We start from the raw sequence: 27,059 nt of genomic DNA, 5'->3' as shown, positions 1-27,059 counted from the left end.
CATATTAGTAGTGCAACAAATAAGGAGATTATGTTTTATTTATTTTAATCAGGCATGTTAAAAGTATGCTTGAATGATGATAGTTCATCTGCGCTAACATGTATTTGCTATATCCATGAAAATATCTGAAAAACCTGTTAAAATCTAGTAATGATGCAATCCTTTAAATCTTAACTTTGAGTGCATCAGAATTAATTGGATGTAAAATTATTATCATGTGACATTTTACTTAACGTGACAGAAAACGACAGTGACACCAATGACACAATGAATCACCAATGAATGACCCACATACGACCAAAGATCATTATTCTTCAACCATAATTAAGTAGATGAGACTAAATTGTTACATTTGGCATACAATCTAAATGAATAGCTTCAGTAGAAGTTTATCTATAAATGGGAGTCACTGGTGTCACTGGGGTTCTCCCATAAGAAAAGAGACACCAGTGACAGCAACACCAGTAACAGTTTTCATGAAAAATACCACATCTTGTCAATCATGGTATACTAACTAAATGCAGTTGTTTATGCCATAAGTATTCTAGTTTATTTTTATTATTTTTTACAACTCCCTAACAGTAAAGCAGGTCATACCAGTGAGTTCAACTAAAGCTTCATATGAAACCATGAGATCAATGAGAAGATTTTGATACCTGAAAAGAGGCCATGGGCCTCTCTTCATAGATATTCATGAATTTGGAAGAAGGAAGTTGAGTGATGTCATCAGTATGATTTTTATTTTAAAAAACATTAGATTTTTGTTTAACGGTAACACCAGTGACACAACTCCAGGGGACCACTACTTTCAAATATTAAAAATCAAATATTGCCACATAGAAGGCTCAAGACGACATAATTGTTCAAATAACATATTGTTTTATTTTAAAATGTAAAGAAATTGTAACCCTAAAGTATTTTTCAAGTGCGATATTTCTGTAAAGGCTAGGGACAGAAAATGGACAATGCCATAAAATGACCCAGAAATGATTTTGCATAAATTTTACCCAAGCTATTATTTTACACAACAGCATCTGTTGAAAACATTACAATTTTAAAGCAAAAACTGTGCTTAGTCGTCTTAAATCTTATTTATCCAAAGATATTCAAACAGTATTTTGTCCACCGACACATACCAGATGTATCCGTGGAGTGCGTATGTAACGTTATGTATGTATTTGTATATGTGTGCGTGTATGAAAAAGTATCCTAAATGAAAACTATGCAGCCCAGAAACTTTTCTAAACTATAGCAAAACAAAACATTAAACATTACTAAATCACCCACTTAACATTAATCTGGTACAAAACAATTTTAGCATTTACTCTCCCCCTTTAAGTGTCATGGCAAAGCATGCGGGGGAGTAGAGATCCCAGCCCAGTTTCAGTTCAATTTAAGTTTGTCAAATAAAAAGAAACAAGTTCATAGAACTCAAATCAATTAAACAGTTCAACATAATTAAAATGTGTAAGTTTTGTGAACTCAAAAGAAAAGAAAGTTCTTAATACTCATAAAAGTTAATTTGATTGAACTAATTTGTACAGTACAATTTAAGTTGGCCCTACTCAACCAAGTCATTATTTTGAGTTTTTGTAATTATTACAGTGTATCTTTAGAAAATCAGCACACATAAGCCTCTGTGGTCCATGACGTAGCATAAGTAAAGTTGTCTTGAGTGGATATTTAATTGTGCTCGTCTTAAGGTCTTCAGAAGACATTACTTCAGGGTTCAGTGGGGATCCCGAGAATATTTAATTTCCCTTAAAACCAAAGATTAAGCTAAAAGACACTAGTTTCCAGTGTTCCCTACCAAAATCAGATAGTGTATACAATTTGTATTACACTTTTTGTTGTGTTATGACACAATGTCATTAATTGGTACTTTTTATTTTATAAAATGTACTTTTCTAACGTCTACACTGTTTCAATGTCAATTAATATCCTAGCAAGTATAATATATAAATAAAATATTATAAATATGCCTGACGCAATGTTTTTAAGAAATAGCTTCACACAGTTCCTCACACAATGACATCCCCCCCAAAACAAAGACTGTATGTTTTGTATTACACTTTTCAAAGAATAATCTAGCTTTAAAGTTAGAATAAAACAGTAAAAAACAATCATGCTGTAGCTTCATACCTGTTGTGTTCTGACACAAAGCCATTAACTGGTTATTTTTGTGTTATAAATGTAGCCTACTTATCTAATTTCTACAAATTTCAATCGGATAAATATAGAGTTAACACACGATGAAACAAGTGAATAATGCTACCAAATACATCTGACACAATGTTTTAAGAAAAGCAGTGTTTAAAATACAGATGATTTTTCTTTTGACAATCAAATAATACCCCTGTGGGTTTAACATCCAATAAGTAGTAATTTATGCAAAGGTTATATGTTTTATTAAGTTGTCATAAACAAAACACACCCAGATCCTCCCATAGTTGTAGTAAACATTTACAATATGTAAATGGATCAGTTTTCAGATTTGTTAAAGTGCCTGTACCACATTATTGTGAGGCAATCACATTTGAGGAATAATGTGATTTATATATTTTTCCCCACTAGCGGATGACTCTGTTTACATCTTGTTTCTTTCACAGTTTTTAGACGAAGACTACACTTTGAGCACTGTCAAACATGTTCATATAGGATTAATGAACAAATACAGCATAAGAAAATTATATAAATTTTAAAATTTAAACTGTGATATTCTTTTAGGTCTGTCTACGAAGCGGTCACAGGACACATAACAGGCCCAATGTGAAAAGTGAGGCCTGATGGTTTTTCTATCACACATACGGCTGTTACACTTAAAACAAAGCCATCAATTAAGTTATGCATAAAAGTGTCAAGGTGTCACAGATAGACAATTTGTCATGTTTGTCTTCACAGTGTGTGTTTCTTTAAGAAAAACAGTCTTTGTCCCACATCAGCAGCATACCAAAATTGTTTAACATATCTTAATTTTTCACGATTATAAATATTGATTGGCATCAGCTCACAGCTCAATTGTTACCAAATGCTAATGAAGAGATAATCTACAGAATGTCACTGTCACATTAGTTTGCTATTACCAAAGTTTTGACTATGAAGCAAAAAAAACTAAAACAGCAATTAGTTGTAGCAGTATGGAGATTGAGTTTTATGTTTCGTTGATTTTGTTCTCATTTTTCTAAAACAGACTGTTTTAAACTGTTTACCTCGGTTTCATTCTTAACATCACCATTCTTGTTGTAATGCCGGGTGTGATTGTAATGTTTGTGTAGTGTTTTCTTTACACTTTTCCCTGGATATCTGTTTCCTATGTAATGTTAGTGAACTCGAGGTCTTCTCGTCTATTTGTTCATATACGACAGTATTATGAATTTGCTTGATTTAATAACTTCCAATGCTGTGTATTATATCCATATATGTGTTACATAACGCCAACATGTATTTAAAGGACCATTGTGTTACAGCAAAACCACTATTTGTAGAATGATATTGTAATGTATCGAGTTTTTGCCTCTGTTTTTCTGTTACTCGACATTATCTCAGTGTTTCTTGCTATGTTTATTTTGTTTTTGTTTAACCGTGATCCAATTTTCACACCTCAAATCTTACAGACGTAATGTGTTTTTCAGAATTTAGACTACTGTTTAAAAGTGAACGTGTAGGGTTATATACAAACGGTACATTGTTTTTAATCTCACTATAGAGACAATTTAATAAACGCTTCAGGGACTGAACTTTAACATTTTAATCTTTGGTAAAAGTTAACTTAAAGTTGGCACAAAAATAAAATTCCATCCTATCTATCCTTTCTAAATGTATGTTATGGATATATTGCGAACAATTCAGGCATATGTTTTGACCGTGTAATGTTTAATCAAAATTCTGCTGGAAACTTAAAAATATATGGTGGATTTACTTGTGGAATTTAATTAACATTGTTTATTTCAGTAGACTTAAGTTTATTACATAAGGTTAATTCAGTGCCATTTAGATTCAGGTTAACATTCTTAATTTCGTCCAAAACTATTAAGTTCAATTATCCTAAAATTAATATCAAACAAAAATTAAAACAAATAATCCAATTGTTTAATTGATTCTTTTATTTAGTGAATGCGTTCAACAATTTTACAACTTTTGCAAATGTCATCTAATAAGAAAACCTTTTAAAAAATCTTTACTCCGTAGTAAAGACTCTTAATGTTAAGCATTTGCTATACGGTTATGTTGCATCCAATGTATGTCTGAAGTAGTTGTTTTTATTATTATTAAAACCACTTTAATTGTTGTTAGCACGTCCTCACCCAAGCACATGGTCTACACTTCATCACAATGGTAACCTCCAAAAACACTAACATATCAGAAACTCTTTTAAATATAAACATTAAAGAACATTAATCATTAACAAGTCACCAATTTTTTATCACGATGATGAAAAAACACATAAAATAAAGTTTTATTTTAAATTTACACCCCTATCCAGTCCTGTGCAAAGCATGATGGGGAGGGGGAAATCCTGTTCCTAGTTTTCTATATTGCTATTTTAACACAACTAAACTCATTTATGTAATCTCAACTCAAATGGATTAAGTAAAACGGTTGAAAAGAATCGTGTTGAATTAACTCCATTTACTTAAGTAAATTGAGAAAGCATCAAATGTTATTTTTGGTCTACTTAACTGAAACATGTTCTTTCGACATGAAAATATTGAGTTAAGCCAAACGCAACTGTTTCAAGTCAGTTTAACGCAATGCATTGTGTTTGAATGAGAAAGCTAATACAACGGTGTTAAATGAAAATTATTTTTAAATAAACTGTTCAGTTTATTTAAAAATCATTTTTGAGCGAAAACAAAAACTTCTCTCTGGTGACATAGGTTCTCTGAAATATTTAATCTTTTAAATCTTGTAGTATGTTTTAAAATGCCGCAAAACAATGAATGAAGATTATTAAATTATTAATTTGTAAGAATCAAGATGCATAATACCATTTTTACTAGCTCAGACAAATGAATGACGAGTTAAGTGACTCAACCTTTTATTTCAACAATATTTTTCTTTACAAAAATATGATTGTCCGAAAACAATATGAAAACAATATGAAAACAATAATGCCATTTACAGGTGGTCTAGCCAGAATAGGAAATCGCGGCAGGCTATCATGTTTTGGTCAAGGGTATAGTTGACCAGACTTTCAACTATTTCAGCAAGGTCAGTTTTTGCATTTTTTGACACCAGTGACACACAGAGATCTGTTACAAATGTATACATACACAATATTTGAGTGACTTCTAGTTCACCACCACATTCACACAACACATCCAGAACTTTTCTGAGGATTACACCAATCGGCTCTTTGGTGTTAAAAAACATGGGGGTCACATCTGTCCATGAATTTGTCAGGCCTCTTACAACATCCATTTCATTTTTGAGATTTGTTACACGTTTGGTATCCAACACACAATCTTTTTTCATATCACATGCAGCATCGATGATCCTACGCATCAAGCTAACCATCTGGCCTCTAAAATAATCTTTAAACATACAGTCTATCGTAGCTCTTAAACGACACTCATTGCCCGTGGCGCACTCACACTCTGGATGATACTGGTGCCCCGCATCGCTAGAACTTGACGGGGAGTCGCTCTCCATTTCAGAAGTTTCTAGATTTTTCAATTGTCGAATAGGCCCCTGTTTGATGATGAAAGATTCGGTTAGGTCCTTGAATCTCCTGAGTGAGTCCTTACGGTTGTCCAGGCCTTGTGCGTTAACGTTCTGAAGTTTGGGTTTTGGGTCAGAAGTGTATCCAGAAGAATCCAACGGTGCTGAAGCAGCCATCTGTAGCGTCAAAACCGGGTTTAGCTGCGGAATCGTTACCACCACACACGCATCAGTTAGAAAACCGGCTTGCGTGCGATAACTGAGGCTGAGCTCTGTAAGCTCTGTGAGCTCTGAGTTTATCAGGACAGCATTTGAGGTCCACCCTCGCCCTCCTGTTGTGTTTGGGGGTCGTCATCAGCACACCATAAATAACTAGGTCCTGCATAAACAATGAGTCCTGCATGTCACCAGAGAGAAGTTTTTGTTTTCGCTCAAAAATGATTTTTAAATAAACTGAACAGTTTATTTAAAAATAATTTTCATTTAACACCGTTGTATTAGCTTTCTCATTCAAACACAATGCATTGCGTTAAACTGACTTGAAACAGTTGCGTTTGGCTTAACTCAATATTTTCATGTCGAAAGAACATGTTTCAGTTAAGTAGACCAAAAATAACATTTGATGCTTTCTCAATTTACTTAAGTAAATGGAGTTAATTCAACACGATTCTTTTCAACCGTTTTACTTAATCCATTTGAGTTGAGATTACATAAATGAGTTTAGTTGTGTTAAAATAGCAATATAGAAAACTAGGAACAGGATTTCCCCCTCCCCATCATGCTTTGCACAGGACTGGATAGGGGTGTAAATTTAAAATAAAACTTTATTTTATGTGTTTTTTCATCATCGTGATAAAAAATTGGTGACTTGTTAATGATTAATGTTCTTTAATGTTTATATTTAAAAGAATTTCTGATATGTTAGTGTTTTTGGAGGTTACCATTGTGATGAAGTGTAGACCTTGTGCTTGGGTGAGGACGTGCTAACAACAATTAAAGTGGTTTTAATAATAATAAAAACAACTACTTCAGACAGACATTGGATGCAACATAACCGTTTTCTAGCAAATGCTTAACATTAAGAGTCTTTACTACGGAGTAAAGATTTTTTAAAAGGTTTTCTTATTAGATGACATTTGCAAAAGTTGTAAAATTGTTGAACGCATTCACTAAATAAAAGAATCAATTAAACAATTGGATTATTTGTTTTAATTTTTGTTTGATATTAATTTTAGGATAATTGAACTTAATAGTTTTGGACGAAATTAAGAATGTTAACCTGAATCTAAATGGCACTGAATTAACCTTATGTAATAAACTTAAGTCTACTGAAATAAACAATGTTAATTAAATTCCACAAGTAAATCCACCATATATTTTTAAGTTTCCAGCAGAATTTTGATTAAACATTACACGGTCAAAACATATGCCTGAATTGTTCGCAATATATCCATAACATACATTTAGAAAGGATAGATAGGATGGAATTTTATTTTTGTGCCAACTTTAAGTTAACTTTTACCAAAGATTAAAATGTTAAAGTTCAGTCCCTGAAGCGTTTATTAAATTGTCTCTATAGTGAGATTAAAAACAATGTACCGTTTGTATATAACCCTACACGTTCACTTTTAAACAGTAGTCTAAATTCTGAAAAACACATTACGTCTGTAAGATTTGAGGTGTGAAAATTGGATCACGGTTAAACAAAAACAAAATAAACATAGCAAGAAACACTGAGATAATGTCGAGTAACAGAAAAACAGAGGCAAAAACTCGATACATTACAATATCATTCTACAAATAGTGGTTTTGCTGTAACACAATGGTCCTTTAAATACATGTTGGCGTTATGTAACACATATATGGATATAATACACAGCATTGGAAGTTATTAAATCAAGCAAATTCATAATACTGTCGTATATGAACAAATAGACGAGAAGACCTCGAGTTCACTAACATTACATAGGAAACAGATATCCAGGGAAAAGTGTAAAGAAAACACTACACAAACATTACAATCACACCCGGCATTACAACAAGAATGGTGATGTTAAGAATGAAACCGAGGTAAACAGTTTAAAACAGTCTGTTTTAGAAAAATGAGAACAAAATCAAAGAAACATAAAACTCAATCTCCATACTGCTACAACTAATTGCTGTTTTAGTTTTTTTGCTTCATAGTCAAAACTTTGGTAATAGCAAACTAATGTGACAGTGACATTCTGTAGATTATCTCTTCATTAGCATTTGGTAACAATTGAGCTGTGAGCTGATGCCAATCAATATTTATAATCGTGAAAAATTAAGATATGTTAAACAATTTTGGTATGCTGCTGATGTGGGACAAAGACTGTTTTTCTTAAAGAAACACACACTGTGAAGACAAACATGACAAATTGTCTATCTGTGACACCTTGACACTTTTATGCATAACTTAATTGATGGCTTTGTTTTAAGTGTAACAGCCGTATGTGTGATAGAAAAACCATCAGGCCTCACTTTTCACATTGGGCCTGTTATGTGTCCTGTGACCGCTTCGTAGACAGACCTAAAAGAATATCACAGTTTAAATTTTAAAATTTATATAATTTTCTTATGCTGTATTTGTTCATTAATCCTATATGAACATGTTTGACAGTGCTCAAAGTGTAGTCTTCGTCTAAAAACTGTGAAAGAAACAAGATGTAAACAGAGTCATCCGCTAGTGGGGAAAAATATATAAATCACATTATTCCTCAAATGTGATTGCCTCACAATAATGTGGTACAGGCACTTTAACAAATCTGAAAACTGATCCATTTACATATTGTAAATGTTTACTACAACTATGGGAGGATCTGGGTGTGTTTTGTTTATGACAACTTAATAAAACATATAACCTTTGCATAAATTACTACTTATTGGATGTTAAACCCACAGGGGTATTATTTGATTGTCAAAAGAAAAATCATCTGTATTTTAAACACTGCTTTTCTTAAAACATTGTGTCAGATGTATTTGGTAGCATTATTCACTTGTTTCATCGTGTGTTAACTCTATATTTATCCGATTGAAATTTGTAGAAATTAGATAAGTAGGCTACATTTATAACACAAAAATAACCAGTTAATGGCTTTGTGTCAGAACACAACAGGTATGAAGCTACAGCATGATTGTTTTTTACTGTTTTATTCTAACTTTAAAGCTAGATTATTCTTTGAAAAGTGTAATACAAAACATACAGTCTTTGTTTTGGGGGGGATGTCATTGTGTGAGGAACTGTGTGAAGCTATTTCTTAAAAACATTGCGTCAGGCATATTTATAATATTTTATTTATATTTTATACTTGCTAGGATATTAATTGACATTGAAACAGTGTAGACGTTAGAAAAGTACATTTTATAAAATAAAAAGTACCAATTAATGACATTGTGTCATAACACAACAAAAAGTGTAATACAAATTGTATACACTATCTGATTTTGGTAGGGAACACTGGAAACTAGTGTCTTTTAGCTTAATCTTTGGTTTTAAGGGAAATTAAATATTCTCGGGATCCCCACTGAACCCTGAAGTAATGTCTTCTGAAGACCTTAAGACGAGCACAATTAAATATCCACTCAAGACAACTTTACTTATGCTACGTCATGGACCACAGAGGCTTATGTGTGCTGATTTTCTAAAGATACACTGTAATAATTACAAAAACTCAAAATAATGACTTGGTTGAGTAGGGCCAACTTAAATTGTACTGTACAAATTAGTTCAATCAAATTAACTTTTATGAGTATTAAGAACTTTCTTTTCTTTTGAGTTCACAAAACTTACACATTTTAATTATGTTGAACTGTTTAATTGATTTGAGTTCTATGAACTTGTTTCTTTTTATTTGACAAACTTAAATTGAACTGAAACTGGGCTGGGATCTCTACTCCCCCGCATGCTTTGCCATGACACTTAAAGGGGGAGAGTAAATGCTAAAATTGTTTTGTACCAGATTAATGTTAAGTGGGTGATTTAGTAATGTTTAATGTTTTGTTTTGCTATAGTTTAGAAAAGTTTCTGGGCTGCATAGTTTTCATTTAGGATACTTTTTCATACACGCACACATATACAAATACATACATAACGTTACATACGCACTCCACGGATACATCTGGTATGTGTCGGTGGACAAAATACTGTTTGAATATCTTTGGATAAATAAGATTTAAGACGACTAAGCACAGTTTTTGCTTTAAAATTGTAATGTTTTCAACAGATGCTGTTGTGTAAAATAATAGCTTGGGTAAAATTTATGCAAAATCATTTCTGGGTCATTTTATGGCATTGTCCATTTTCTGTCCCTAGCCTTTACAGAAATATCGCACTTGAAAAATACTTTAGGGTTACAATTTCTTTACATTTTAAAATAAAACAATATGTTATTTGAACAATTATGTCGTCTTGAGCCTTCTATGTGGCAATATTTGATTTTTAATATTTGAAAGTAGTGGTCCCCTGGAGTTGTGTCACTGGTGTTACCGTTAAACAAAAATCTAATGTTTTTTAAAATAAAAATCATACTGATGACATCACTCGACTTCCTTCTTCCAAATTCATGAATATCTATGAAGAGAGGCCCATGGCCTCTTTTCAGGTATCAAAATCTTCTCATTGATCTCATGGTTTCATATGAAGCTTTAGTTGAACTCACTGGTATGACCTGCTTTACTGTTAGGGAGTTGTAAAAAATAATAAAAATAAACTAGAATACTTATGGCATAAACAACTGCATTTAGTTAGTATACCATGATTGACAAGATGTGGTATTTTTCATGAAAACTGTTACTGGTGTTGCTGTCACTGGTGTCTCTTTTCTTATGGGAGAACCCCAGTGACACCAGTGACTCCCATTTATAGATAAACTTCTACTGAAGCTATTCATTTAGATTGTATGCCAAATGTAACAATTTAGTCTCATCTACTTAATTATGGTTGAAGAATAATGATCTTTGGTCGTATGTGGGTCATTCATTGGTGATTCATTGTGTCATTGGTGTCACTGTCGTTTTCTGTCACGTTAAGTAAAATGTCACATGATAATAATTTTACATCCAATTAATTCTGATGCACTCAAAGTTAAGATTTAAAGGATTGCATCATTACTAGATTTTAACAGGTTTTTCAGATATTTTCATGGATATAGCAAATACATGTTAGCGCAGATGAACTATCATCATTCAAGCATACTTTTAACATGCCTGATTAAAATAAATAAAACATAATCTCCTTATTTGTTGCACTACTAATATGTTCTGTAACTCTGACTGCATGTGCTGAAAAATAGAAATAATATTTCATAAAACCTTTAATATTGCGTCAAAATGGTAGGCCTACATGCAGTCTTTAAATAAATGCACAAAATATAAAAATCATTAAGCTGTCATTTTTGCGTATTCATAAAGTCAAAGGGTGTTCTATAATGTGTTCCAAGTTTAAATGTTAGAAAAAGAAATCTGATCTTCAAAAGGTGTCAGAATTGAGGTGTCATTTTGGGTTTTATCTTTCTTTCACGCGTTCTCCTAGAACAACAGGTTAGGGGACAGCACCCCCAGGAAGGAAGGATGATTTAGCTTATCATAAAAATCCCATAAGAGTAGGCTATATAAAATGTAAATTCCTGGCTCTTTTGTTTTGACCCCTGACTTTTCCTGAAGACACTGGTATACATCTAATTATACTGATGTTACAGCCTGGTCCCTGTGAAGTGTCAGAATGGGCACATTTTGGGGTCTCCCTTCCTGACAGGAATGCTCAGATCAGGAGATTTTATGATAGGAGACTGTGGCATCTTTGATTGTAAAACACCAGGTGTCCGGCCTATCTTTTAATTGCTTGATGTTTTCTGAAACAAACTGCATATGCTAATATAGCAACTACGCAGAGAAGAAGGGGAGGGCCTGTGCCCCTGCCATGATGGAAACAATCCTCATTTACAATTTAGCAAACGGAGAGCAAACATCTCTTCTGCTTAAGGATTCTAAATTTAAGCATCTATGATTTTATCCAGAGACAATAAGACCTCCTAATTTCACCGATGGTAAGTTCACTTCAACACATGTTTAAAACTACCTTTAAAATACTTTAATAATTTAACATCTTATTTCAAACAAAACAAACTATTATACACTATTTTATGTTTTATCTATGTAAGGTAGTGTTTCGCTGTGTATTAGATTAAAATATTTATACTTGATAATATTACATTTAAAATAATATGAACTTTATTCACTATTTATGTTTTATCTATGTAAGGCAGTCTTTCGCTGTGTATTAGATTAAAATATTTATACTTGATAATTTAACATTTCAAATAATATGATATAATATTCACTAAAGTGCTTATACTTGATAATTTAACATTTCAAATAATATGATCTATTATTCACCATTTATGTTTTATCTATGTAAGGCAGTCTTTCGCTGTATATTAGATTCAAATATTTATATTTGATCATTTAAAATATAAAATAATATGTACTAATATTCACTATTTTATGTTTTATCTATGTAAGTCAGTGTTTTGTGTATTAGATTAAAATACTTATACTTGATAATTTAACATTTAAAATAATATGAAATATTATTCACTATTTTATGTTTTATTATGTAAGTCAGTGTTTTGTTGTGTATTAGATTAAAATATTTATACTTGATAATATAACATTTAAAATAATATGAACTTTATTCACTATTTATGTTTTGTAAGGCTGTCTTTCGCTGTGTATTAGCTTAAAATATTTATACTTAATAATTTAAAATGTAAAATAACATGAACTAATATTCACTATTTTATGTTTTATCTAAGTCAGTGTTTTGTTGTGTATTAGATTCAAATACTTATACTTGATAATTTAACATTTAAAATAATATGAAATATTATTCCCTATTTTATGTTTTATATATGTAAGGTCAGTGTTTTGTTGTGTATTAGATTCAAATACTTATACTTTAAAATTTTACATTTAAAATAATATGCAATATTGTTCACTATTTTTGTTTTATCTATGCAAGTCAGTGTTTTGTTGTGTATTAGATTAAAATACTTACACTTTATAATTTAACATTTCAAATAATATGAACTAATATTCACTATTAAAATACTTATACTTGATAATTTAACATTTCAAATATATTATTCACTATTTTATGTTTTATCTATGTAAGGCAGTCTTTCGCTGTATATTAGATTAAACTATTTATACTTGATTATTTAAAATTTAAAATAATATGAACTATTATTCACTATTTTATGTTTTATCTATTTAAGTCAGTGTTTTGTTGTGTATTAGATTAAAATATTTATACTTGATCATTTAACATCTTGTTTCATATAATCAACATGGTTTTGCTTATGGATGTGACTGTGTAATCTGAAAACAATTCACTCTGACATATTTTCTTCTGCTCCTTAAATTCCACGATCGGCTATTTATACACTCCTGAGAGACTATCAGACAGACATTTGCATTCTTAACTCATATAATGTGGTGTTTAAAAGGTTAAAACTTAAATGCATATACTTAAATAAATGTCATCTTATTTTATTTTATGTGTTTGTCAATGCTATTTCTTAAACCCGTTTTCATTCTCGCCCCACAGACATTATGGACGCGGCCATGAAATCTGAAAAACAAATCCATGACAGATTTCGTCATGTTCATAATTTCGTCATTCTGTGGACATTATCCCCCAATAAGAAAAAAACATCCCTGCAAAAAAACATTCACTTCCATTTCACCAATCTGTGGACTTAATTATTAATTCCACCAATAATAAAAAAAAACATCCCCTGAAAAAACATTCACTGTCACACCAAGCATTACTGCAGTCATAAAACACACAGTCATAAACCCCTCCCCACCGGATCCACACATGGGTCAAATTTCACATACCACCTGTTGGTCATAAAACCCCCATATAAGGACTTCCTGTCATAAACAATGTCATGAAGGGTCATAAATCAAGGGTCATAAATCATTTTTGACACATAGTCCCCCATATAGACTACTGAGGCCCACACAGAAGAAAATCAATAGTTGAATAAAGTTGTTATTTTTATTTTGTTTTTGCGCACAAAAAGTATTCTCGTCGCTTGATAAACTTATGATTGAGCCACTGTAGTCACTTGGACAATTTTAAACATTGTCTTTACTAACTTTCTGGGCCGGCAAGTTTCAATAACAGAAGCCTATGGAGAAGTGAGACAGCTCTCAGATTTAATCAAAAATATCTTAATTTGTGTTCCGAAGATGAACGAAAGTCTTACGGGGTTGGAACAACATGAGGGTGAGTAATTACTGACCAAATATTCATTTTTGGGTGAACTAACCCTTTAAGATCTCTTAATAGGGCAGTTTCAGTATGTCTTGCCTTAAACTCATATTGAAATTCTTCAAAAAATCTGATTATCAGTTAGAAAATATCAGTTAGAAAAGATTGAAGTTGTAAGAGCACTATCTTTTCCAACATCTTGGAAATAAAAGGTAAAGTTGATATTGGGCGAAAGTTTGCTAGGACAGTTGAATCGAGTGAGGGTTTCTTTAGCACGGGTGTAACAGTGGCCAATTTCAGTCTGTCTGGGACAGACCCAGTTTGCAGACTTTAATTTAAAAATGACACCAGCCCCGGACCCACAGAGTCTAATATTTACCTCAGTCCACTTCAGCAGAGTGAACAACTACAGAAGTGTGTTTCAGCCCGTCAGGATGTCATGAAATCTCGCTTTGACCACAAGCATTGAGTACGTCATTCTTCTTTTCAAAAAGAGGATAAAGTGCGCATAAAGTCAGTACATGTACCAAAAGGCCATCCAAAATTCACGCCTGCAGTTGAGGTTAGGAAAAAGTTGGCCCTTACACCTACCTCTTGGATGATGGAAAGAAGTGGCATGCATCGTGTCTCGCACCCGTGTCGACTGATGCAGTGGATAATGGACTGAGCACCAACGTTGAGAACTTGATTCGATCTCATGTTCCATTGTCTGGAAATCCAGTGTCTTTTTATTCTTATCCACGGGAGAAACTTCAAAGATGTGAGCCAGGTTGGCTAAATGACTATATCTATTAATCACATAAAGTGACATGGACTTTTGCACACACTCACATTCAGGTACTGAATAGTAGTTGAGTAGTTTTGTTCATATTGTTTATTTAAATGCTCCGTCGCATTCATTTAATGTGTTGCTTAGTGTATACTTCATCATATTCATGTGAAATTGTTGATACATTACTGGTTTGATGTTCTTTATTTCTATTTTTAAGTCCATTTTTGGCTTCAGAAAGAATTCCTTTAAAGGGATAGTTCACCCAAAAATGAAAATTCTGTCATCATATACTCACCCTCAAGTTGTTCCAAACCTGTATGAGTTTCTTTGTTCTGCTGAACACAAAGGAAGATATTTAGAAGAATGTCTGTAATCAAACAGATCTCGGTCCCCATTGACTTCCATAGTAGGAAAAAATATGGTAGTCAATGGGGACCGAGATCTGTTTGGTTACAAACATTCTTCCAAATATCTTCCTTTGTGTTCAGCAGAACAAAGAAACTCATATAGGTTTGGAACAACTTGAGGGTGAGTAAATGATGATAGAATTTTCATTTTTGGGTGAACTATCCCTTTAACTAAGAGGGGAATACTTGATGTCCTTACATTAATTCACCACTAGATGGCACTTGAGCTTCTTGAGTTAGATTTACATGTGACGTAAGAAAAGAAAGAGTGAGAGAAAATGCTGTGTTATGAAAATGTACAGTGATAATGTACAGTTGATAACCACATTATCAACGCTTTTATAACCTCCAAATTGGACTACTGTAACTCCTTATATAGCGGCTTACCCACCAAAGCTATACATCGCCTTCAAAATGGTGCAAAACTCTGCTGCTCGAGCCCTCACATATAATAAAAAATCTGCACATATCACTCCAATCCGTTACCAACTTCACTGGTTTCCTTTGGTCAGTCGCATCCAGTTTAAACTTTTAGTCCTAGTTTATAAAGCCAGTCATGACCCTGCACCTCAATACCTTGCTGAGTTACTTGCAAGTATAAACTCTCTACTGTGGGTGGTAGGGCTTTTAGTGTTGTTGGCCCTAAACTGTGGAATAAGCTGCCCCCTAATCTCTGGCCACCCCTAACCTCCAGACCTTTAAATCTCAACTTAAAACCCATATATTCACCATGCTCAGTAAATAATTATTTTCCTCTCTATTTGTCTTTTTCATTTTTTATGTTACATGCTTACTTTATCGAAATGTATGTTTTCTTTGATTATATAACTTCTCATGTTAATTTAGTTATAGTTATTGGTTGTCTCCATCTGCTTTTCTGCTTGTCTGATTGTTATAATAAGCAGATTGCTTGTCTCTTTGTCTGTCAACTGTTTGTATTATTTTGTGAAGCGACCTTGGGTTCTTGAAAGGCGCTATACAAAATAAACATTATTATTATTATTATTATTATATAAATAGTATAAACAGTGCCCTTAAAATATTAGCAGTGGATGCAATGCTTTTGAACACTTCCTGCTGTGTTTTAATTTTTAACTACAGAGAGAATTGCTTGTCATGATAATAGCAATTGTCTGAGAAAATATTTTCGTGCAAATAATGCACATGGCCTATCTGTTTCCATTAAAAATATAAAACAATTAAAATACTATTTGGCCAGTGGAAAAGATTGAGAAAAACTTAGGTAATAAAAATACAGCTGTTCATTGTTAGTTCACAGTGCATTACCTAATGTTAACAAGATTTTAATAATACGATTTCTAAGTATGTTAATACTAATGTTAATAAATGCTGTATACATGCAGTTCATTATTAGTTAATGTTAACTAATGTTAACTAATGAAACCTTATTGTAAAGTGTTTCCAATACATTAAGACAATAAAGTATAAAAGAGAATAAAGAAACAACATGAATTAAGATGTTTGTGACTGCTATCCAGATGTCATGCCAAGTAATCCTGAAAAATGCAGAGAAACAAGAAGTGTGTAAGAATTAAACATACACAAATTGTACAAATGGTAAATAAACAATGGGTGCTCATAAAAACAGGTCTCACTATTTTAAAGAACAACCTTGATGAGGCCAGTGCTAAGAGAGCTAGGGTGGGTATTGGCCACAGATGATTGTTTTGCAATCATTTGCGTGATTGTAAGAGCTTTCTGTCTGTACCTGCAGCTAAAATACAACAAAACAAGCACAATTTCTTATTCATTTTTGACACAATATGGGACATCTGATTACCACAGCACTTGCTTATGTTAATAGTTCATAAACTATTGCTTTAACTGATCTCTAACTTCCTTAAAGTCCACATGAAATCAAAATTGACCATATTTACTTTGTTTGCCTAAATTGATCGTTTTGTGGTGAACAATTCATCCATGCAAGTCAATCCACACAAAAAAATTTTTGGCTTCGTAATCTTTAATCAAAATCTGAAAATGCCCCTCCCCTCTGCATTGGAGGACCTTCCCTGATGACGTAGGTTTGAGGACTTGGGTTGGGAAACGCTTAACCACTCCCCTCAAACCGTTAGTCTGTTATGAGCGAGAGATGGAGAGGAGGAGCGCTAGAGTAAAACCCTGCCCTCTGTTCAATTCCTTTTCACTGGGAAATACGTCACAACACTGGAGAAAAGTCGTTTGCAACTTCCGGTTCACGCGGACTTTAACTTCATACAAACAGAATTTGCTCAGCCATGACCATAGGCAGTATATAAAGGACATGACCTGTCATTGAAAGCTGATGACATGCAGGTAGGCCCGCCCTCACGTGATGATGATTGGCTAAAGAGTAGGGGAGAGCGGGGCACAACCTAACGCTTTTTGACTTTCTCAGTTTGTGTAAATCTACTTATGGTTCAGAGTATTTATTTTTCCCCACATTCATTTCCCACATGTCTACTACAATTATGTGTTTTTGTTTTATCAATACAGTATATACTTTTTTCTTGATATACCCCGAAAGAATGGAAGTGAAATGTGACAACATGCCCCATAGGTGGGGTACATTGTAACATGTGTGGGGCACATTGTAACATGACCATATGACAGCTTAAAATGTTATCTGATCTAATAAAAAAAAATATACAAAACAAACCAAAATATTTTCTAAATAAAATACAATTAAAAAACTTTTTCATATAAAATAATGGCAATTTTTAATAATCAAATATAGACTCATTTTTGAGTTTTGACTACGAACACATGAAAACACAGCTATACAACATAGTTCAAAACAAATAAATAATTAGTAATTTCTGAACATTGACTCTCAGTCTTTATTCACGTTTTTCTCACGTTTTCTCAATAAAATTAATAAAAGTATAGAATATAATAGAATATTTCTAATAGGGGCACATTGTAACGCAGTGTTACAACATGCCCTCGCCTGCACAACTGGGATTTAAACCCTGCTAGTGTCTTCTGCTAGTTAGCGAAGCATTAAATAACTATCTCAACTGTTAAATAACATCTTGGAGATTAAAATAATATCAGATTTGTCTTATTTTAAATAAACACAAAAAATAGAGTTGAAAAATTAACTTAAGTAAGAAATTTACTTTTGCTATGGTTTAATAAATGTCTATGGATATCTTCCAAAAAAAAAATAATTTTGGCGGATTTTTTTTTTCTATATAGTGTTGATATGGCAACTAGTAAATACACAAAGTTTCGTCATCCAAGCATGTGCGGAAGTATTTAAAACAAGCGTGTTACAACTAACCCCGCGTTAGGTTGTGCCCCGCGCTCCCCTACAACTGATCAGGGGTGCGTTTCCCGAAAGCATCGTTGGCCAACTATGGTCGCAAGTTCATCGCAATGTCCATTGAACTCTATTGGTAACGAGGGAACTTGCGACCATAGTTGGCTAACGATGCTTTCGGGAAACGCACCCCTGTGTAGGAGGAGAGCTCTGCCAGGAAAGTCTCAAAACACACACACAAATCCAAGGCGATTCACATGTGAATGACGATTTGCACATTCACATTCAAGGATAAACTCGTACATTTTAAACATTTGAAGGTTTTTGTGCACAGTTGTATATCTACGAATTTTGTTTTGCATTTGTTTAATGTATTTTATGAATATATAATTGTGAATTGCTTTTTGTGAATGTATTTTTTTTTTCACGCACATTATTTGTTTGTTTTTTTTGTGCTCGTGAATTTTGTTTCATGCATGTGAAATTGTCTACGCATGTGTGAATCATGTTTTTTGTGTACATTTTTATTGATACTGATTTGACTCCATGTATGAATTGATCTCATTGTTTAGGGCCAATAAAAAGTTTGAAACCCCCTGCTAAAGAAAATATTGGAAATTCATAAGCAATAAACAATCATTTAACTTTGATGGTTTAATGCTGCATGTAGCCAATAATTGACTGTACAAAACACTTAATGGTTTTCCCAAACAGTGTAACAGCTTCATTTTTTTCATACTATATTATATTATTGTAGAGAATTGAACTGTCCTGCAGAAGATTTTGTAAATGATTTTTTATAGAATGTCTTGGTAAAGACTAAAGACCTAAAATGTGCTTCATTTAGTGACTTCTTAATTAACTGCTTGTTTTCAAAAATATGATTTAATACCAATAAGTTACATCAAGGGTCAAATAAAATACAAATGGCACATTCAAGTTAAAAGTTACAACCGCATGTTGAAACCATTGTATGCTGTATTGGTCAGGTATAAAGAATGTTTTTGCTCAGGTGGCGAATAATGTCCGCCCAATAGAGAAAAGTTTTGCTCAGCAAGAAAAAAAATTTGAGGGAACATTGGTTGTGTGCCAGCCTTTTAGTCTTGGGGTATGGGCATAGCAGTAGCCTAACAAATTATGGAGAGAGAGAGAGAGAGAGAGAGAGCGAGAGAGAGAGAGAGAGAGAGAGAACTTCTTGTCTCCAGCCCCAGTAACACACATCCAGAACAAATTAAAGTTGGTGCTTAATGAATCAAAAGATGAATATAAGGCCATATAAAGGCCAACACAACAAACAAAAAGGTGTCTAACTCAGTTTTAACCAACTTACCTATACATAAACTAAACAAAAAAAAAAGGAAAATAAATAACAAATGAACTTCCTTACGTAAGCCAGTCTAAATTGGTCCAATGGCGGTTTCCGATAGAACGGGTGAAGGTCTCTGCGCGTTACTGTCTTTTCCACGTGGCAAAGTAATTTAGTTCCAATTAAATTATCTGACTCATTTTATCACGACCTGGAATTTAGGTTAGAATGCCAATTGGTTATTTGTCATTTATATAATAGTTTAGCAGCACATTTTATTATTCTTTTCAACTCTTTACTTATATTTTACCCGTTCATATTAGGAAGCTTTGTCGCTCAGAGGTCCTCACGCTTCTGTTTAACGCGGGTCTCACGGTCACAAACTCACCAGCTTCGGTCACTAAACAGAGGTAATTGGCTATATATCTGAGATGGTCGCATTCACGTTTACTCAATCTAAGATATTTGTATAGATGTATAGACGTTTACTTCAGTAGAGGTATGGCCACTACTACAGATATAAGTCAACTAACTTTACTTGTCTTATAATAGCTTTGGATTGGCCATGCGGTGGTTTCCCACGTGTACTTATCTAAAGTAACATTAAATTAAAACAGAGGTAAGACACACCCAGATTTAGATTGGTCAAGAAGCACTTTTGCTGCCCTTAACGGAAATTCAATTCTTGTCTTTACAAATCAAGTACACTTGTCACTCTGACGCAGATTTGAGGTAACATACGAATTCGTTTAATCTACTTGGGAAAGCAATTTCACAGCAAGTCAGAATAAAATCAAATGTTTACAATTTTATTATATTAGGTAAAAGTATCATGACAATTACATAATCAATTCAAAGATAATCAATACCATATCATCAAATTCTCAGAGATAAAGAGTAAAAGATTTAGGCTATACATGACTCGGGAAATAGGCTGAGTCGATCTCATTACAAATCGCCCTGAGCCTCTTGTGCTTTTGCTTTAAATACACAAACCGAGGCAGAAACTTCTTTCACATTGAAACATTTGCTATCAATGGGAATTTGCATTTAGAGTTTACACATTTTGAGAGCAGGATGCCATTTGTCTGGAAGACACACCCTCCTTTGTGTGCAAGTTATCTCTAAACTCATAAAAACTTTATTACATTTTGTTTTACTTCTTTGGGGATGAGACCTTTGTACCAGTCACACTGAGACATTCCAAATGATACCAGATATGTATAGTGTTGTATGATAATTGTTCACATTAAACCATTTTCTAATTTCTTAAGTCTTACACCTATCTCACTGACTACTGTGAATGAATTTTAATTAATCAACTTTAATTAATCAACTAACATTTGTTTTTCTTGCAGGAATGACATTCATATGCTTTTAATGTTTCCAAACTCTTTGGGGAAAAACTTGTGACTTTGAGTGTATGTGTCTATGTGTATTAATAACAAAAAGGGGAAGTGAAACTAGACAGTCTGTTAGAACAAATTAAGTCATCGTTAGAACCTTGTGATAAGTAATCACAAGATCAGAGTTTGCTTTACCTGGTAACAGAGGGGTTTGCATATGAAGAACCAATCAAATAGTGGGGAAATTATGTAATGCAGCCTGAAATTTATGCCATACCTCTATACTATAAAATCTGTTGTATATGTATTTTTCGGTGGGATTCTCAATGGAATTTGTCTGAGATCCTCCGGCCATGTTTCTTGGGAGAGATTCCCTGAGAACTGCTCGGGAAGATCTCCTGGCCGTGATTAAAGCATTTAAAGGACATTTGCAGGTCTGTTTGTCAATTTATTCCTGCGCAGGAAGCTAGTTTAGGTGAAGCAAGTTAGTTAGAAACTCGGCCAGTTGTCGACTGAAGATGCAAGAGCAGAGAGTTTAAGGTATTGGTGTCGAGTGTAGACGCCAGGGATATTAAGGTATTGGTGTCGAGTGTAGACGCCAGGGATATTAAGGTATTGGTGTCGAGTGTAGACGCCAGGGATATTAAGATCAGGTGGGTGTTGAGTGTAGACGCCCCAGATAGTTAGTTTTAGAGAAAATATCCACGACACTACACATAACCAGGAGAAAAGAAGTTTCAAACAAAATGGCACCCACCTCCCTACAAGTTTCCTTAAAAGGAAATCTTAAATTCTGAACAAAGGTGTAAATCTTCAACTAAATTCACAATTGAACCAATGATAAGCACTTGTCAGCAACAGAACACAATAAAGTTCTCTGGACATGGGGAAAGACAAAAACAAAAGAAAACAAACACAACACAAGTCACATAGATCAATAAAATACATCTCAGGACATAACACTACATAACATTATTTTACACAGTATGAACAGATAGGCTAATTGAACTTTATACCTGAAATAGGGGAGGAAGATCACAGATTAATCTTCTTCCTGTTTGGCTGTTTTCATTAATCAATCCCCCTAGTGCTCGACAAAACACAAGTAATCGATTGAACACCTTATTGTGCCAATCTAATTGATCACACATCACACAAAAATTACATGTTTGTCCACACATTTTATACAAATTTTATACACATTAATGTAAATGTAGATGGTTTAAATGAATTCATAGAATTCATGTTCCAGTCTGTCACACTTCCTCTGGTTCGGATATGTGCAGTGATCCACGTTGCGAGTGTTAAACTCATCATGGCATTCCACGCTGAAACCGTTCTCATGTGCATGTTATTGCATACACAACAATGTTATAGTCATATTTTCCATGAGTGAGTAGTCAAACTCTAGTTCTGTCTGCAATGTGGGGAAATTGCAAATAACATTTTGTGTTGCTGAACAGTCAGAGGTTTACATTTGTGACATCAGTAATTGATGATACCTGTATTCTGCAGCCACAGTGGCCAATCCCCACTCTGAATAAACGCATAGCATAAGCCTCCTCTCTTTTCGTGAAGTTGGTTCAACTTTGCTATCAAATTAAATATTCAAGATTTTCATTGACTGATAAAACAGCAAAAATAAAAAATCTAATCTTTTTTTGAGGGTTCTCTTTTATATAGCCTACTTTATCTAAATAATGATTGAATTATTGCCTTTCCTCTGAATACTACCAAAACTCCGATTCCTGCTGCTGCTGCTGGTGGTGGTCCCGCTACGTTTGCTGCTATCACTGCTGCTAGTGCTGTTGCTCCTAGTATTTGTATCCATTCAGACACTGTAAATTACATGTATGACAAATATTTTAATGTATAGATAGATGGATGAATAGATGGATAAATTAGAGCATGAATTACTCATTACTTACGGTCAGGAGGTAATTTGTCATTGCTTTGTCTTCTCCTCGGCATCTTGCCTGTGAGTTTATTTTGATCTGTTTGATCTTTAATATGTTTGTTTCCAGTTTCGTTCTTTCTGCTACAGTAATATCCAACAGCATGCAAATGTTCCTGTTGTCCTTCTCCTTTTTAAAACAGAAACACAAAACATGAATTTCATTTCATATATATATACAGTGGTGTGAAAATGTGTTTGCCCCCTTGGTAAATATGGCTGTAAAAAATAAATCTGCATTTTTAATCCTTTTGATATTTTATTTAAAAAATGTGCAAAAATCTAACCTTTCATTGAAGTAAAATAATTGAAAGTGAGGGGAAAATCACATAATGAAATAAATGTTTTTCTCCAAAAAACGTTGGGAAAAATTGTTTGCCCCCTTTTATTAAATACTTTTTGCAACCTCTTTTTTCCAAGATAACAGCTCTGAGTTTTCTCCTATAATGCCTGATGAGTTTGGAGAACACCTGACAAGAGATCAGAGACCATTCCTCCATACAGAATCTCTCCATCCTGTTCTCCGTTATAAGATGTCTAGCACAGGCTGTCAGGTTTAGATTTTTTATCTGTTGGTATATGTTCGAATCCGTGATGCCATGTATCTGAACAAGATGTCCAGGACCTCTGGCAGAAAATTAGGCCCACAGCATTAAAGATACAGCAGAGTATTTCATTTTACACATGGGGTACTTTTTTATCCCTGTGTGCACCAAACCCATCTTAAGTGTTTGCTGCCAAAAAAGCTAATGTTTTTGTTTCATCTGACCATAGAACCCATCCCGTTTGAAGTTAGTGTCAGTTACTTTTCAAATGTTCTATGGTCAGATGATTTAAAAAAATAATAATTATATGGTCAGAAGATTTTTTTTTACAGATGTTTTAGCATTTTACACACATATAATTAAATACTTTTGAGGTATAGCCACAGTTGGAGAAAAAAACTTTACTGTTTTACAAAAGCTTTTTGGATAATGACATAATTCAATATATTTTTAGTGCTGCATTTGACACTGCTTCAGTGTATCTTTTACTGTTTGGATCGTGACCATATAAACATGGAGTGTGTGATCATTTTAACAGGATTTACAAACTTCCTTTTTTAACACAGCACTGCTTAAGCATCATGTGACAGTTTTCAATATACCGTATACTGTATATCTCCAACTATGTACAATGGCATTTTTATCACATTGTCACTATTTAAAACAAAATAATAATTCTGCGTAAACATTGAGATGCACTGATACCACTTTTTCCAGAATGAGGCCGATAGGATACTTTTGTTTTAGGTAGCCTACTTGCCAATGCTGTTCCTGTATTTTCATTGCATTGCAATTTTTTTATGTTTTGGGTAGAGAAATCAAAATAATTTAAATCATATTAGTTGGTTTAATTTGTTTAGCAAATATATATTTCTCTTCAGTTATTTTCAAGTTTAATTAAGCCTGTTGAAATGTATGAGCTTCTGTGTCTTTCACTGTTCACTGTCTTTATGCGTGCTACCTGTTTTCTCCAATACTAACCAACTGCAGAACCTATTATTAGGGGCCAAGCACCGAAGGTGCGGAGGCACCTATTGTATCTGTTCCCGTTCTTATTCTTCTTCTTCCGCTCTTGGAGTCTATGACAGCCCATAGAACCGCTTGCGGGAAAGTTATGAGATTTGGCACACTGATAGAAGACAGTCCAATCTGTCACCATAGCAAATTTGGTGTCTTAAAACCAATCCCTCTAGCGCCACCAATTGTCCAAAGTTGCACTCATGTTTATGCTAATAACTTTTGAACCACAAGGGCTAGAAACAAAATTCTTTATCCTAGCTCAAGACGATTCGATTGCACCCTATGACGTCATTTTCCGTCATGGAAATGTTTCCGCCATTTTGAATTTTCCTCCTAGGCCGTTACTCCGATTTTCACGAAAATTGAACCAGATCATCTCCAGACCATGCCGACAAAAAGTTATGGAATTCAAGTTGATTCGTCAAACCTTTTCCGATAAACACATGAACAAATTTTACGTAGCGCTTGCGAAAACAGACGTAAGGCTGTATCTCCGCAATGCTTTATTGGATTCAGACCAAACTTGGTACATGTCATTACAAGCATGACCTGAGGCTACATGCTGTGTTTTGGCGCAGCGCCGCCTACTGGTCCGGAGATATGAAAAATGGCTATTTTTGCTTATAAAATTGATCTCATTAGATTCAGGGCAACATGCCGAGTCGACTGATATCCAATTTTACCATATCGGCCATTTTGAATTTTGTGCAAAAATGCTGTATTTTAAGAACGCATGAACGGATTGTTACGAAACTTGGTATGGGTCATCAGAACGATGCCCTGAAGGAGCGTGAGACGTTTCAAACCAGCACCACCTAGTGGTCAAAAGTTATAACACAATTTCCAAAAAGGCTAATAACTTTTGAATAAATCTGGCTATTGAAATGCCACTGGTCTTAATAGATTCCTTAGGTCAAGCTGAGAACATAGATACCAAGTTTCCCTTATTTGGCCGAACTTCCTGTTCGCCATCTTGATTTTCATTCAAAACCTACTTTTTCGAACTCCTCCTAGACCGTTTGTCCGATTTTCACCAAAATCGAATCGTATCATTTCCAGACTTTGCCGACTAAAAGATATGGATTTCGTGTGGACAGACGAAACTGTTTTTGTATACCGCAGCAGCAAATTTGAGGCATGCTGCCAAAAGGACTATTCAGGCTTTATCTCTGCAATGCCTTGACATATTGACACTAAACTTTGTATGTGTAATTGTCACTTCACTCTGACCACATCATATCAGTTTTGTAACTGCGCCACCTATTGGTCAAAAGTGATAATCCATTAAATCATATTTTGAATTACTGTTTAAAGGATTTTTCAGTCATTTCGCCTAAAATCCTCTTTAAATGTCTTTAATTGCTCATTGTTGCAGTTGGTCTGACATGTCTTGTCATCTTAATCTGCTTGGCCCCGATAATGGCTGCTTGCAGCTATATTTATTACTATTATTGCTATTTTTTACTTGATCAGTTATCAGAGAATGATAAAAATGGGGAGTTGTAATGGAAAAATTTGATTTTCATTGATTTTCAGTAGACATTGCAAAGGAATGCCATATGTTTTTATCATCTATAGTCTGTGTGGGAACAGGGAACTTTCTGTGATTAATGTATGTTTATACACCTAGAGAGCGAGACACTCGAGAAGTTACTGGGCAGAGGACCTCTGACCCCTGAGGTCAGAGGTCATTTAGTCTGGGGGGTCTTAGGAGCCTACTAGCGACAGATCAAGGCTAGTAGCCAGGAGCCCTTTTGTCTGTGGAATGTGGAACGAAGCTCTAGTGAAGAAGACCTTGAAGTGGGTATGATAAAACAGTATAAAAGCTGCCCGGCTCCTTATGTCTGTGTCTTACTCACTCCACAGTGTAACTTCTGTGTGGTTGACTGGGCCTTTTCTTGCAAGAATAAATACCTTTTAAAAGACTATTTGATTCAGAGTGTCTCTTACGCAGTGATGATGATGTTCAAGAAATTTTTGCCACAACAAGGCAAAACCATGTTTTTTTTTTTTGTATGTTTTTTTTTTTCATCCATCAATCAATTTTTAGGTTTCAGGATTTTTTAAACCAAAATTTGATAACGATGATTCTCAATCATAATTATGTTATGAAAGATAAAACGGAATGAAATGATATGCCATTTTACTTCATGCCGTATGTACTGTAGGTAAAATGGCCATAAAGTCCCATTCAATTCAATATATCTATACACTGTATCTAATCCGTGTACTTTTTCGTTCATTCATTATTCTATTTCGGAATGAAAGATGAAATTTAAAAAAGGGTGCAGCTTTGTTTTTTGTTTAAAAGAAAAAAAGCAGAAATGGCTGTATTTTGTTTTCCAAATGTATTGTTGTCATCAAATAATAGTATTAGAAAATTGGACGACATTTCCGATCGTTTTTTAATTTGTAATATTTATTTGTACGTTTATTGTATTTCATTTGACTGATCCTATCTTTACCCGGAAGTAAATTACACCG

At 33.7% G+C, this 27,059-nt stretch overlaps 1 protein-coding gene across 1 annotated transcript in view; it reads right to left on the bottom strand.

The window, feature by feature from the left end:
• The window catches only part of LOC311090576 (NACHT, LRR and PYD domains-containing protein 3-like), a 98,594-nt gene that overhangs the window by 60,096 nt on the left and 11,439 nt on the right, over positions 1–27,059 (bottom strand). The window lies entirely within an intron of this gene.

This window comes from Abramis brama (assembly GCF_963993115.1).
Source record: "Abramis brama genome assembly, chromosome: 10".
Taxonomy (NCBI): domain Eukaryota; kingdom Metazoa; phylum Chordata; class Actinopteri; order Cypriniformes; family Leuciscidae; genus Abramis; species Abramis brama.
Note: the sequence above shows the minus strand (reverse complement) of the source record. Positions and strands in the feature narration are given on the sequence as shown.